The sequence below is a fragment of the Nothobranchius furzeri genome, chromosome 12 (assembly GCF_043380555.1).
Source record: "Nothobranchius furzeri strain GRZ-AD chromosome 12, NfurGRZ-RIMD1, whole genome shotgun sequence".
Classification (NCBI taxonomy): Eukaryota; Metazoa; Chordata; class Actinopteri; order Cyprinodontiformes; family Nothobranchiidae; genus Nothobranchius; species Nothobranchius furzeri.
This window is the reverse complement of record NC_091752.1, coordinates 71,197,697-71,213,177: the sequence shown is the minus strand read 5'-3', so window position 1 is coordinate 71,213,177 and position 15,481 is coordinate 71,197,697. Positions and strand designations below refer to the sequence as shown.

Below are 15,481 nucleotides of genomic sequence, written 5' to 3'. Positions count from 1 at the left end.
AAGTCTGACCGAGATCAACCACTTAAATATGGCTGCTTTTACTTTCGCTGTTAACCAATAGAATTGATTTCACACTGGCTTCATCTATTAATGTCATAAAAACATCTTTTAGAATTTATAATTGCATTATAGATTTAAATAGGCTATATTTTATCACAAATGCCTGTTTTATTCATTTTATACATTTTTTTCATATAAGATGGAAAAAACAGTTAAGTCAAAAAGAGGACAAATGGGTGTCCGTCTCAAGGGTGCGCTGGTAGGAGGACACTCTTTTAAAACCGGACTGTCCGTATTAAAGCCGGACGTATGGCCACCCTAGTCCTAGAGCTCAACCAGTGTCAATTTTATATAAAGTAATATTGTTTTTGGATGGTAAAAAGTGCAGGGGTCAAAACTTGACTGTCCCCCCAAAAATTACGTCCATGCGTGCACACCGGTGGTTTTTACGGTTATTCACGCGGCAAAATCTCAAAACATTTTTGAAAAAAAAAAAAAACATCTTCCAATAAAAGCAAAGCATGCAGGCCGCCTCTCCAAACGCGTAAAATGAGCATCACAGCCGCTCAGCGCGCCGCGCGCACCGTCAGCTACGTCAGCCCAGACAAGAGCAGAGCAAATAGAGACAGAATAGAGGATAATTCTGTCTGGAGGTGGATGGAGATTACATTTTACAGCAGTCTGATCATCATTTAAATGCAGTGTTGGGCAAGTTACTTTAAAATAGTAATACATTTTATATTACTAGTTACAGCATAAAAAATGTAATATGTTTGTATTACATATTACGGTCTCAATAATGTAACTGAGTTACACTACTTTGAGTTACTTTTGGGAAAATATTTTAAGTGTGTAACAGTATCCTAAAATACTAGCTTATGTTACATTTTATACAAGGATGAAAGAAACCACAAACTAGTCATTTTTCTCACCATTTTATTAAACTTCAAGTCACCAGAAAATGTGCTGTCATGTTTAACAATAACAGAGCACAGGAACAACATTTGACTTAAAACACCAAATTAAAGGTATAACCTCAAGTAAAGCTACAAATAAATGTCCTGAGAGTAGACGCATGTCATGTTCTGAGGTAATGATTTAACCCAAGACATGCAGAATCAGTACACTGGAGCAGGATGTGAAAAAATAAAGATTTATTGGGTACCTAGAACTCAGGGTGAACTGGAAATCCAGTGAATGGGTTAACGGGAGCAGCGTCTGAGGGGAGGGAAGCAGAGGTGAGTCCTTGATTGATACTATAGTACGGTAGAGGATGAGCTTGGTAGGAGGACTTAGAGACGTAGCGTGGTGGAGGATATCCAGGGAGGGGTGAGCTGGGAGAGTGAATGAGTGTTCCGGGATGAAGATGAGCGGCGGGGTTTTCCAACCGGAGGGGAGGAGAGAGAGAGCCAGTAGTGCCGTGAGGAGGACGGGAACCGGGAGTGAAGTCCAGAAGTCGTATGGTCGGGTTGTAAATCCAAAAACTCACAGCGAGGATGTGGTGTATGAAAAAGATGACTGAGCCTGAGACGAAACGAGAACAATAATCTGAGCCAAAGGTCGCTAGCGAAAGAACACGTTTCCAAAGTACAAAGTCGAAGTTCAAAAATCGAGGTAACACTGTGGCTGGAACTCTACCAGTAAGGCGTAATCATCCGGCAGCTTAGCAGTGTCCTCCGTCCTCCTTATGAAGGCCACCCGCTGATCAGCTGATTGATCACAGCTGCTGCTCTCTCTCCAGGAATCAGAGAAGCTCACAAGACAGGTGATGTCATGGTGTGTGTGGAGTGCTCACCTCCCAGCTCACAACAGCGCACTCACAAGACTACAACAAAATAATCAAGCATGCTAGGCAAATTATTACATCAGAATAAGCCGACAAAAACCCAATAACAAAAGTTCACTAGAAAAGTTTTCACACTCTAGCAGCTATTTGGTGTGGTGCAGGGTTCATCTCACTGAAATCTTTGTTAAATCGCATCAAAAGAAGGCGCTGAAAGCGCTCACCACCAAGACGATTACGTTTGGGTGTCAGAAGGAGACTTCCAAGACTGAACAGTCCTTCAGCTGCTGCGCTAGATGGTGTTGGAGCGTTGTGTCGTACAGGAACGTTTTTGATTCTAGGGAACTGAGGGAGACATTTCATAGCTGAGGCTGAGTTTAAATATGAGAGAACTTCAGTCTCCACTGACATGGACTCATTAGTTGCTGTACCAGAGCGTTCCTCAAAAGAAAAGAAGTCCTCTTCATCAGAGGATGGAGGCAGTTTGAGTGACACAGAGGGCTCTTCTGACTGAATGGAGCGACACTCCGTTATAAAGAGGGTTTTGAAAAAATCCCGTTTGGCATCTTCTTTCACCCAGCGAAGCTTAAAGGGGCATTATGGAAGTGTGACAGCCAAAACATGTATAGAAATAATAAATGTCTTCTTCATACATTCTCCTGCAATGCCCTGGTCGTGTAGAACGAGCCCTGGCATTTTTACTGTGATTGCCTGTTTTTCTGTAAAACCACAGAAAAAGAGAGATGCTCGGGTCGAGCAGGCTGCTTCATGCGCGTTCACGCTCAGGCATCGCCCGTAGCATTTGCTATCCGTAGCTTTAGCAGCAGAGAGAGAGGCAGTGCCACTTTGTCGCTGTTCCTAACACCTAGTGACAAAGCTAGCTACATTTCTGAGGACCCTTAGCTACTTTCTGTAGAACTTTCTTCTAGATATTTCCTGCTAATTAGCAACAAAATAGCCATTTTCACTCCAAACCGTTCTTTGAACGTTGTTTCAGCTGTCATCAAGGATATAACTGTTACAGAATACAAAGGACGTTACTGGTGCTTTAGCTCACCTAGTAAAACATCTGACTCTCATGCAGAAGACCTGGGTTTGATTCTGGATGTGAACATAGTTCATTTAGAGTTTATTTTTTACATTAAGGGTATATTTTTTTGCAGTAAGATGCCCAAATTTTTATTTGAGACTCGCTGAACGGCATTGAATTCACAGATAAAAAAGATGTGGGTTCAACTTTCATTTTGGAGCAGTTTTTCCAGCAAGGGAAGGGAATGATCTGAGCATGCAGGAGGACTGACCCATCATAAACCTTTGTCGGCTGTGCTGAAGAGAAAGCTACAGAACCACATTATTTAATTAATTAGCTGCATGTTCTCCTGTCCTCTGTCCTCCGGGCCACACACACACACACACACACACACACACACACACACACACACACACACACACACACACACACACACACACACACACACACACACACACACACACACACACACACACACACACACACACACACGGGACTGCATCAGCTGTTATTTTCGTTAAGGAGTGTGCACGTACAGCATGCGCGCCTCGTGCACGAGCCTACTATTGAAGCTGCTGTTACACTTTTGGCCTGAGGGGGCGATCGCGAGCATAAAAATTCAAAACTCCGTAAAGTCCCTTTAAACTTGGGGAGGGAGACAGCTGAGAGCAGGGCTTCTTTTGTGTCTATTATTTTTGCAAATCGACTTTTGATTGCCTCAACGATGATTTCCGGCAGCCCAACGGTCTTGTGTGATAGGCCGTTTTTAGCTGCTAAGGTTTCGTTTATCAGAACTTCTAAAGTTGGCTGTAGAGTTCCATAAAACAGGTGTCCTCGCCCTGAAGAATATCAAGAGAGACTGTGAAAGGCTTCAAAATCCCACAATACCCCTTAAGAAATTGGTCCTCTCGTTCATTCATGCGTTTGATTTGAAGCTTTGTACAAATGTTGTTTGCGATAAGATTAAGTGTATGTGCGGCACATCTGTGGTGTGGGGGCAGTAAGCAAAGACCATGCTGTGCATTCTCATTATTGATGAGTACAGTATGAATATCAGTAAAGGTTACGTCACCATTGCTCTGAACCTCCTCCTCTGACCCCGCCTGTTGAGGCTGATATTCCCTGAATGCCTTTACAAAATGACTCCCATTGTCTGTCACACAAACCATCACTTTATCCCGGGTTAGTCCGTATTGGGAAAAAATGCCTTCTAGCTCTGTTGTAATTGCATCATATGTATGTCGACCCTTGAACCTTCTACAGGCTATAGCAGCCTTCTTTCTGTCCAGGGTCTCTGCATCAGTCCAGTGTACCGTCACTCCTAAAAAGCTTTTATTATTGGCAGTCCATACATCAGCTGTTGCTGAACTGAAGCTCTTGGGCTTCATTTGTTTTCTTCAGCTCCTTTTCCATATCAGCATACGACTTATCCAACTCCTTGGCAAATGTTTTCCTGTCTGGCAAAGTGTCCTGAACAAAAACACGATGCAAAATGAAATGATTGATTATTAAAGTACATTTTTGCTGTGAAGCCAAACAGTGTATGTGTGATATCAATTGAACATAAAACAATAAAAACAAGATGGCTATAATTATTTATTCAGGGTATCTGCAGGGTCATTGGTTTACACTCAACAGACTGGAACTGTAGCGAACCCAGCCAGACAGTGGTGAAGCTGGCATCCTTATTTTGAACATAAATCCACCTTTTCTTTCTTGAAACACTAAGAGCTAAATAAAACAGATAAATGAAATTATAATGAGCTCTTTCAAAGACGACCTTTATGCCATATTATTGAATCTACATTAATGGTAGGTTGAGCGAGATCAAAAATGTGCATAAACATGTTAAAAGCTAAAACCAATATTAAAACTAAGTCCAAGCATGTGAAACACACAAAGGCTAATATTAGCATGGTTGTTCACCTGGCTCTATGGTTGAGATGGCTGTTACCATTGTTCTGCATTTAACCACTTTAAACACAACAACATACATAGAAAATCACATCAGTCCACATAAAACACATGCATCAAACGATACCGTGTTCCCAATTCCAGCTATGCGCTTAATTGTCAAAAGGTAGGGTATAGAGCTCCGGGAGTTGACGTTACTTCTCCCGGCATGCAACAGTTCAAATCGAAACGGCGCCATATTGGCAGGCAGAAGCCGGCAGCTGGGCTATTTGTTATTGTCAGAAAACTCAATCAGACAGGAAATATGGTAGATTCCTGTTGTGCCCCAGGATGCAGAACAGACGCGGACGACATAAGGAATGAGCCATCTACAGGATTCCCCAAGATCCGGAGCGCCGCAAACGTTGGATCATTGTAATAAAACGTGCTAGTGACCGGGATAAAATGAAGCTGTGGGATCCCGAGAGTAAAGGATTACGCTTATGCAGCGACCGCTTCATATCAGGTACTTAAACCAACGTTTCCTCAACTGTGTATGGTATTTATTTTAAATGCTTTTATTACGATTCTTAGTGGGCTTCCTAAACTTATTTTGGCGGGGCTTTTTCTGTCTTATTACTCCTAGCAGCAAGTAAACATCAGGTAAAACATTTCCTCGTGAGTTCTGCGTGCTGCCGTTTACGTGTTTTATGATCACAGCAATTAACCGGCTAAGCTGTATTTCATTTTTAAGCAATGGTTGATCAGACAGATCCTGAGACGCTCCTGCCTGACATATTTATTTTATTCACGGAAAACAATCAGACTAGTGATTTCTCTTGGCGTTCAGTTTATACATTCAAACAGCACAGCACTCTATTTAAACTACTTACGTGTAAATCTGTTATTTGTCCATCCATCCATTTTCATCCACTTATCCAGAGTCGGGTTGCGGGGGCAGTAGCGTCGAGAGGCCCAGACTTCCCTCTCCCCGGCCACTTGGACCTAGCCTGGCAAGCCAGACTAAATAAATGTACTTTGCAAAGCAAGAATTTGGTCTAGTTCACTAGGCTAACTTGGGCCAGCTCCTCCGGGTAAATCCCAAGGGGTTCCCCGGTCAGGTCCGGTGTTGTGCCGGTAAGAAGTCCGCTCCGACAGCTTCTGGCATTTTTAAAAAGTATCCCAGGGGCACGGTAAGGGTCGGAGATGTTTAGTCTATTTAATTTCTGACTATATAAAACGATTTCTTCGGTTTTAAAGTGTGAAGTAAACTCAGACGAAGTAAAATCCAAGCGGATTCCATTCAATTTGTTTACATTTGTTGCCTGCCAACATGGCGTCTACTCTCTGAGAGTCACGTGACGCCCACGTGACTCTCAGAGAGTAGACGCCATTTTGGCAGGAAAAAAAGGTAAACAAACACGGATGTAACCATGAACGTGAACGGGATCGGCTTGGATTTTACTTCGTCTGAGTTTACTTCACACTTTAAAACTGAAGAAATCGTTTTATATAGTCAGAAATTAAATAGACTAAACATCTTCGACCCTTATCGTGCCCCTGGGATACTTTTTAAAAACGCCAGAAGCTGTCGGAGCGGACTACACCGGACCTGGCCGGGGAACCCCTTGGGATTCCCCGGCCGGAGGAGCTGGGGAGAGGTCTGGGACTCTCGACGCTCCGACGCCAGAAGCTTTCGGAGCGGACTTCTTACTGGACCTGGCCGGGGAACCCCTTGGGATTTACCTGGAGGAGCTGGCTCCGGCGGCTGGGGAGAGGGAAGTCAGGGCCTCTCGACGCTACATGCCCCCGCAACCAGACTCCGGATAAGTGGATGAAAATGGATGGATGGATGGACAAATAAAAGATTTACATGTTAGTAGTTGAAATAGAGTGCTGTGCTGTTTGAATGTATAACCTGAACACCAAGAGAAATCACTAGTCTGATTTTTTTCCGTGAATAAAATAAAAATGTCAGGCAGGAGCGTCTCAGGATCTGTCTGAGATCGGTCTCGGTGAGACAGATAATAGCAATCCAAAGTGCTTTTTATGTGTGATCTGACAATTGATCAACCATTGCTTAAAAATTAAATACAGCTTAGCCGGTTAATTGCTGTGGTCATAAAACACGTAAACGGCAGCACGCAGAACTCACGAGGCAACGTTTTACGTGATGTTTACTTGTTGCTATGAGTAATAAGACAGAAAAAGCCCCGCCAAAATAAGTTTAGGAAGCCCACTAAGAATCGTAATAAAAGCATTTAAAATAAATACCACACACAGTTGAGGAAACGTTGGTTTAAGTACCTGATATGAAGCGGTCGCTGCATAAGCGAAATCCTTTACTCTCGGGATCCCACAGCTTCATTTTATCCCGGTCACTAGCGCGTTTTATTACAATGATCCAACGTTTGCGGCGCTCCGGATCTTGGGGAATCCTGTAGATGGCTCATTCCTTATGTCGTCCGTGTCTGTTCTGCATCCTGGGGCACAACAGGAATCTACCATATTTCCTGTCTGATAGAGTTTTCTGACAATAACAAATAGTCCAGCTGCCGGCTTCTGCCTGCCAATATGGTGCCGTTTCGATTTGAACTGTTGCATGCCGGGAGAAGTGACGCCAACTCCCGGAGCTCTATTGAGGCCCAGTCCTGTCTGGTCTTACAGCATGCTGTCAGTTTCCAAGCAAAAGTCAACTGACCTTCTCTGCTCTCCCTTATTTCCTCTGCTGGTCCGCCAAAATAAAAGCATGCAGTATCAAACTATAAAATCAAATTAAAACCATGCAAGAACAATCACTTATTTACAGAGCCTTTCCACAGTTACTTACAGGAACAAGTTCAGGGCAGCCTCAGACAACCTGGATAAGTACACAGCACTTGTGCCAGCATGCACCGGGGTGAGCTACAACATGATAAACCATGGTTCACAGCTAAACGGGTCAGAAACGAGAAAAAGGCTGCTTTCAGGAATGGAGACAAAGACAAGCCAGTTACAAACAGGCCAAAAACAGGTTCACAAGGAGGTGAGAAATGCTTAATCTCTGTACCCTGAGGAACTCCCAAAACAATTGTCAGCTAATGACTCGTCTGTGTGTGGAATGTTGGGAAAGGGCTTAACCAAATAACCAACTGCATGCCTAAAGCTTCCCATCGAGCTGCGATCTGAAGTCTGAATGATGCAATTTTGATGGTCCATCAGATGGCCCTGACACATCCACACGTCCTTTCAACATGGCCACTCACACCTCCAGTGTCCTAATGTAACCCCAACAGCCGAGAAGACAGTGAAGCTCAGCTGACTGTGTACTCGGTGTCAGCTCCATCACCCCCCAGCAGAGGTTGCATCCTGCTGCAGCAGCTGAAGAAACTGCATGATGCCAACCATGGTGATGGTCCAGTTCTACACGGCCATCATTGAGTCCATCCTCACCTCCTCATTTACTGTGTGGTATGGTGGAAATACCGCCAGAGATCTGTACGTCTCCAGGTCTCCGAGGCATGATCCAGTCAGACTAGAACCTCCCGCCACAAAAACTTCTTCCCTCTGCTGTTGGACGCCTAAACACCAACTACACAGTTCTGCACTAGTTTGTAAATCGCTTTGGATGAGTGTGTGCTAACTACATCTGCATAATCACATTAAGTTTCTTATTATTTACTATTCTTCTTATTATTACCTTAACTTTGATCTTTTACACATCACATGTTAGTGACATATGATACGTAATGTCACTTGATCCTTTTGTATGTAAGCACCATTCCACCGAAGGAAATTTCTAGTAATGTGAAACCTTACTTGGCAACAAAAACAATTCTGATTTTAATACTTTAATACTAACAATAAGGGTCAGTTTATCAACTTTTACGACTTTGAGTGACCCCGCAGACACCCTGTTATTATTAAGCATATCTAAATTATTATGTCCTCAAAAACAGATTTAGTTAGCTAATGAAACAGAGTCATTTATATTAAAATAAAGCACACCAGCTTACCTTGTCATTTGTAACGGGAATTGTGTTGACAAGCCTTCTAAAAGCTGGCGAGTCCACAGTTGAAAGGGGCTGCACGTCTTCTACGATGTACTCCACAACTGACCTCTTCACCTCACGTGGGTCTAGCAGCTTCGGAGACTTTGTGAATTTTAAAGTTTGTTGCTTCTGTCTTTTGCTTGGAGTGGTGCCGTCCTCTTCTGGGAACGTTCTCTTGTCTGACGGTCCAGAGCATCTCTCTGTCAACAGTGTGTTACCGTGGCATCGCTGAATGTGTTGTTTCAGATGACTGGTGCTGTTCCGTGAAGTTGAAAGCTCCTTTGACGTAGCGCACAAATCACACTTCACTATAATGTTTCTGCCTTTTCTTTCACAAACTGAAAATAGTGTGAATAATGCCACCGAGCACACGTGCAGTCGATCTCCGTTTCCTTCTCAGTCATCCTTCCTGATTCTCTCATGTTTCGGTTTTGGCGAGTGACGCGCGTCTGGTCTAGATGTACACATCGGATATACAACACGCCACCGGAAGTGTGCAGCGGATCTTCTTCAGTGGTATTCAGCTTGTTTTGGTCTGCAGCGTATTTTTCATGCATACGTCACCAATTCAAACCTAAATGTGCTTGTAACTCGTGTTACCGAAATTGTAACTAGTAATATATTTCCGTATTTATTTTAAGTAATGCACTATATTACTCCGTTACTGAAAAAAGGAATATATTACTGTAACTCCCTCCTATTGTAATGCGTTACTCCAAACACTGTTTAAATACATAAACCATCACCTGTCTTCTAGTCCACACTATCAGCATTATTTTAATGTGTGTGTGTGCGTGTGTGTGCGAGTGTGTGTGTGTGCTCTGCGGGGATTCCCAGCCGAGTTTTTGGGGTGTCATGTGTGCTGTGTGTAGTAGTTTTAGAGTTAGGAGAGAATGTTAGCATGCAGAAGTTTTGGGAAGTAGGTTATTTGAGATTGGGCTTTGGGGATGGTTCAAGTCAAGCCTGATTCATGCTTCTCCGTCTGCGTCAGTGCGGAGACACGCAACGTCCTAGCGGGCCTGCTGGAGAGCTCCGCAAGGACGGATGGAGTCGAGCTCTCTTTTCTAAACATCCGTCCGTCGAGCTGGACAACGCAAGCTTGTGATTGGTCAGGACGCCGCTGTCGTCTACACCGCCGGCATTGCGCCCTCAAAAACATAAAGAGAGCCGAGGATAACTAGCGGCAGACACGGAGAAGCTTGAAGAATACCTCGCAAAATAACTCTAAAAATAAGAACGTTTAATCCTCCCGTGACTGGAGGAGTGAAAAGATGCGCAGCAAGTGTTTTATTTGTGGACGGAAATGACAGGAAACGTGGGTTTAGAGGTGGCGAGCGCATGAAGAGGTGGGAGAATGAGAGACAAATATGTCCGTGTTAAAAGTCTCTTATATACACAAAAAACACAATATAAACACACTATCTTGGACCGATACATGACAGGATACCACAGAACAGCGCTACGCCCTCTGTTGTCCTGGAGGGGAATTGCTTTGCAACACTCTCCAGGAGACGGAGAAGTATGAGGACAAAACGCTTCCGTCAATCCGTGCGTGTCTGTCCCTTGCGGAGCTGACGGAGAAGCATGAATCAGGCTTTAGGATTAGGATTGGAGTTGAGGCCTTGAGGGGAAGGTTAGAGAAAGCTAGAGGGGTTAGAGCGAGATGAAGAGAGAGGGAGAGAAAGGGGGAAGCCGAGAGGGTGAGAGAGAACAGAAGAGAGTCAAGGAAGGACCGGACATTTAGGTGCAGTGAGATATGGTTTAGTCTCATTTTGATGGATGTGATCTAGTTCTTCTCTGATGTCCCAAATGGTTTCAAGAGGCTTATCATTAAAAGGAACCTGAGAAGTTTTAACCTCTTGAACCCCAGACCATCTTTCAGAGATTTTCTTGAAAAAGACTTGCTCAAATTAAATTGAGTATATCTCATAAACTACAAGGTCTATTTGAGCTGTTTTGGTATCAAAATAAAGGGAAGGCTCCAAAGTTTACTGTAAATTTCTAAAAAGCATCACTTACGTCACTGATTGAGAGTAACATGATCTGGAACACAGCAGAAATGAGAAAAAATCTGTTCCGCCTAAAAAAAATATCCACTTTATGATGTTAAAATTCCTTCTAAAATACTAGTTGCTGCCTAAAACATCTAGAAATCCCCAGAATAGGGTCTGAACATTTGCTGACCCAACAATCATGAAAAAAAGGGAAGTTTTAGAGGTTTTAGTTGATAGAAATCCAGGCGGACCTCTCCTGGACCATTTTGGGCGCCTTTTGGCAGTTTGTGCCGTTGGGAAATTCTCAGGTTTTTACATTAGGTCCTTTTTTCCCTCATTTTAAACTTAACTTAGAAAGTCTTTCCATCTAAAAAAATTATGTTTGAGGGTTTTTGGGAAAAATCCACCCAACATATTTTATCCTTTCAAAATAAGGGAAAGTCATACAGAGGAACTAATTTGGCTCCTAATGGAGCAAATTTATTCCAACAAAATGTAAAATAGATTTTCACAACAAGGAACCCGAGAAAATGGAACAATTATCATACATAAAAAATCAGGATGGCCATGAAAATGTAAAAAATCACTCAATGTCAGAGCTGCACAAACAAATGGGAGGGTACCACTTAGTAAAGATGAGCTTGGGGCTTTTCCTTTCCTGGGTTTGGAGCAGAAGAAGATGGGCTTGGCCATGCCTGTGGCTGAGCGAAGGATACCTGTCCAGGTCATGGTGGTTGGTACTCCTCATCCATTTCATCACTATTCACTGTAAAGTCACATGGAAAAAATAAAACATGATGTAAAATATATTCATTCACAGCAAGACAGAGAAAATAAGTTAAAATGCTTATGTAGACCGGATTATGAAGACAAATAACAAAATATAGATATTTTTGGGAAAATTTATCAGTAATTTTACACATAATCAAAGTTTACATTGTAAATTAATCATTTATAATAACACAGAGAAAAAAAGACTTATTTGAAAAGAGAAAATAAGCCCAAATGCTGATGTAGACAGGATTATGTACATAAATAACTTAAAACGTATATTATTTGGTAAAAAATGGGTTGCATACCTTTCTGAAGAAGAGATTTCATTATCCAGGTCACTATTGTCCGGATCTGTGTAAACTAAATCTTCCTCATGAAAGATGAATCCACCGGATGTCAAAAAAAGCAGCAAACTGTCTAAGAAGCCCCGCCTGTCAGTAAACGCTAGCGAGAGACAGTCAGCGCTGCAGGTAAACACTCCCTCGTGCGTAACGCGCTCGTGACTAGTACGCGCGAGGATATCTCAGGATCCCATTGGACGATTTGCGTGGTTCAAATCACGCCTTAAAGCTCTTAGCCAATAGTATTGCGTGGTGTTTCATTGTGTCCAAACTGAAACAACAAGACCATGAGCCCCCCAAGGGGTGAGCCAATCTTCTGGGTAAGATGGAGTCGCGGACTTCTAACTCGCCTGTAGGGAGCAAAACACGGCAAAAACAGTCAGGAATGAGTTCGTTTTGACGTTGGCAAAATGGATGACACGATTCGAGTGGATATTTTTCCCCCCAGAACACGGATTATGATCACAAATCAGCAACGTGTATTCGTTTGGTCGTGTGAACAGTGAATGAAATCATCTCAGAACCGTAAGTGTGTGTGTCGTGTGTGTACATAACAACGTAAATTCAGCTTTAATAATTTTCATTCTATACAAAATCTGCTGATTTGAGAAGCATTGTCAGTTTATCGATATCAGCAAATATTGGTTATCGGCCATAACAGTGATCTTGATACCGGTATCGGCCCAAACATTTCATATCGGTGCATCACTAGTTCTTAGTTGCAAAGTAGTTTTTAGTTAGAGCTCCTCTAAATCTGAGACCACGGTCTTGAGTCGGAAAAGGGTAGAAGGCCTTCTCCGGGTCAGGGACGAGGTCCTGCCCCAAATGGAGGAGTTTAAAAATCCCAGGGTCGTGTTCACGAGTGAGGGAACGATGGAGCGTGAGATTAATAGGCAGACTGGTGCTGCATCTGCTGGGACGTGAGTGTTGTACCGGTCTGTCATGGTGAAAGGAGAGCTGAGCCAGAAGGCAACGCTCTTGATTTACTCGTCGATTTCCTGCTCAAAAGCTTTAGGTAGAGACCGAAAGGATGACTTTATGGATATAGGCGGCCCAAATGAGTGTTCTACACTGGGTGATAGGGTGAGGAACTCGGTCATCCATGAAGGGCTCGGAGTAGATCTGCCGCTCCTCCACATCGAGAGGAGCCAGTTGAGGTGGCTCGGCATCTGGTTCGGATAAGGTTTTCCGGGCATGTCCAACTTGGAGGAGACCTAAAAGAAGACCCAGGACACGCTGGAGGGACTACTAGGTCTTTTCCAACAGTACTAGTCAGACTAAAACAAGTCAGTACAGCCTGGGTAACTCAGCTGGTTTTCCGTCAGCTCTGACACAAAAAAGGGGTACACCCCTCAGTGTGGTCTGGATGCTAAAAAAAAAAATCCAGAAATTGATATTTCATGAATTTCACAAACTATGTTTAATGTAATCTGCTATTTGTGCAGAATAATCTAGTCCAGGTTAGAAATGTCTAGGTGTTGTAGTCTGTAAGCTAGAGCAGATTACAGATGGTCAGAGTAGAGAAAAGTTGGGTGTAATAGCCCTTTAGCCGTTTCCCGAATGGGAAGCTGGAATTGTGAGCTAACTTCCGCCTGTGCTGCCTCTGAGCTGAGCTCAGTGACAGCCAGGACAATAAAAGGTTCTGAACCTCAGTTTCAGGGTTAAGTTCAGACGCCGCGCCATTGACCCCGTTATGACCAGAAATCCGTGCACGAGCAGATGAATATTTGCTCTGGTCTCGGTGGGAAATGACCCAAATAAATCATGCAAATGTGAAGAAAACCAACAATACATGCAGTGAGGAACATAAGTATTTGAATACCTTGCGATGTTGCTAGTACTCCCACTTAGAAATCATGGAGGGGTCTGAAATTCACACAGTAGGTGCGTTCCCACTGTGAGACAGAAATCACATTGTATGGTTTGCACTGCTGCACATTAGTATTTGAACACCTGAGAAAATCAGTATTAATATTTGGTACAGAAGCCTTTGTTTGCAGTTACTGTAGTTCTTGACCAGGTTTGCACTTACTGCAGCAGGGATTTTGGCCCACTCTGCCGCACAGATCTCCACTAGATCTGTCAGGTTCTGGCGCTGGTGCTGAGCTACACGGAGTTTCAGCTCCCTCCAAAGATTTGATTGGATTTAGGTCTGGAGGCTGGCTAGGCCACTCCAGAACCTTGATATTCTTCTTATGGAGCCACTCCTTGGTTATCCCGGCTGTGTGCTTCGGGTCATGTTGGAAGACCCAGCCACGACCCATCCCTGACTGAGGGAAGGAGGTTGTTGCTCAAAATGTCACAACACATGGCCCCATTCATCCTCTCCTTAATACAGTGCAGTCGTCATGTCCCCTTCGCAGAAAAGCACCCCAAATCATGATGTTTCCACCCCCATGCTTCACAGTGGGGAAGGTGTTCTTTGGATGCAACTCCTCCTTCTTTTTCCTCCAAACACGGCGAGTGAAGTTTAGACCAAAACGTTCTACTTTGGTCTCATCTGACCACATGACTTTCTCCCATGCCTCCTCTGGATCATCCAGATGGTCGCTGGCAAACTGCAGATGGGCCTGGACGTGTGATGACTCGAGCAGGGGAACCTTTCGTGTAATGCGTGATTTGAAACCGTGACGGCATGGTGTTCTGCTAACAGTGACCTTTGAACCTGTGGTCCCAGCTCTCTTCAAGTCACTGACCAGCTCCTCGTGTAGTTCTGGGCTGGTTCCTCACCTTTCTCATCATCAGTGATACCCCACCAGATGAGGTCTTGCATGGAGCCCCAGTCCGAGGGAGACCGACAGTCGTCTTTAGCCTCTTCCATTTTCTGACAGTTGCCCCAACCTGTTTCCACTGAGCTGCTTGGCCATTTCCCCGGAGCCCTTTCCAGTCTTGTGGAGGTCCACGATTTTGTCTCTGGTTTCTTTTGACAGCTCCTTGGTCTTGCCCATGGTAGTAGTTGGAGTGTGACTGACTGTGGGGTGGACAGGTGTCTTTAAAGAGCTCAGACAGGTGCTGCTAATGAAGATGACTAGGTGGAGTAGAGGTGGACTTCTTAAAGGCAGAGTAACAGGTCTTTGAGAGCCAGAATTCTTGCTGATTGCCAGGTGTTCAAATACTTCTGTCCATCAGTGCAAAACCAACACATTCTTTACAAACCATACAATGTGATTTCTGTCTCTCCCAGCGGGAACCCACCTACTGTGTGAATTTCAGACCCCTCCATGATTTCTAAGTGGGAGAACTTGCAAAATCGCAAGGTGTTCAAATACTAATGTTCCTCACTGTATGTACACAGTAATGTTGATAGCGTGGATTGAAAGACAGGTGAAGGTTGATGCATTTAATCAGGGCTGCTGTAAAATGTTAATCTCCATCCACATCAGACAGAATTATCCGCTCTTCTGTCTCGTGTTCAGCAGCAGCTGGGATGTTTCTGAACACTTTCAAGTGAAACACTCTCCTTTTGTTTCCACTTTCATTCTTGTGCCAACACCCGGTCCAGATGTAATCCATCCACCAACAAGGAGCGTGGAGCAGAGGTGGTCTACCGTTCGTTGTTACCGTTTTCTACTGCCTTTAGTAAACAACCTAACAAATGTAAACATTGCCGAGCGCTGCATCACTTCAAAATCATA

At 43.8% G+C, this 15,481-nt stretch overlaps 1 protein-coding gene across 5 annotated transcripts in view; it reads left to right on the top strand.

The window, feature by feature from the left end:
- The window catches only part of LOC107395168 (uncharacterized), a 59,514-nt gene that overhangs the window by 4,712 nt on the left and 39,321 nt on the right, over positions 1–15,481 (top strand). The gene's annotated exons all lie outside the window — the stretch shown is intronic.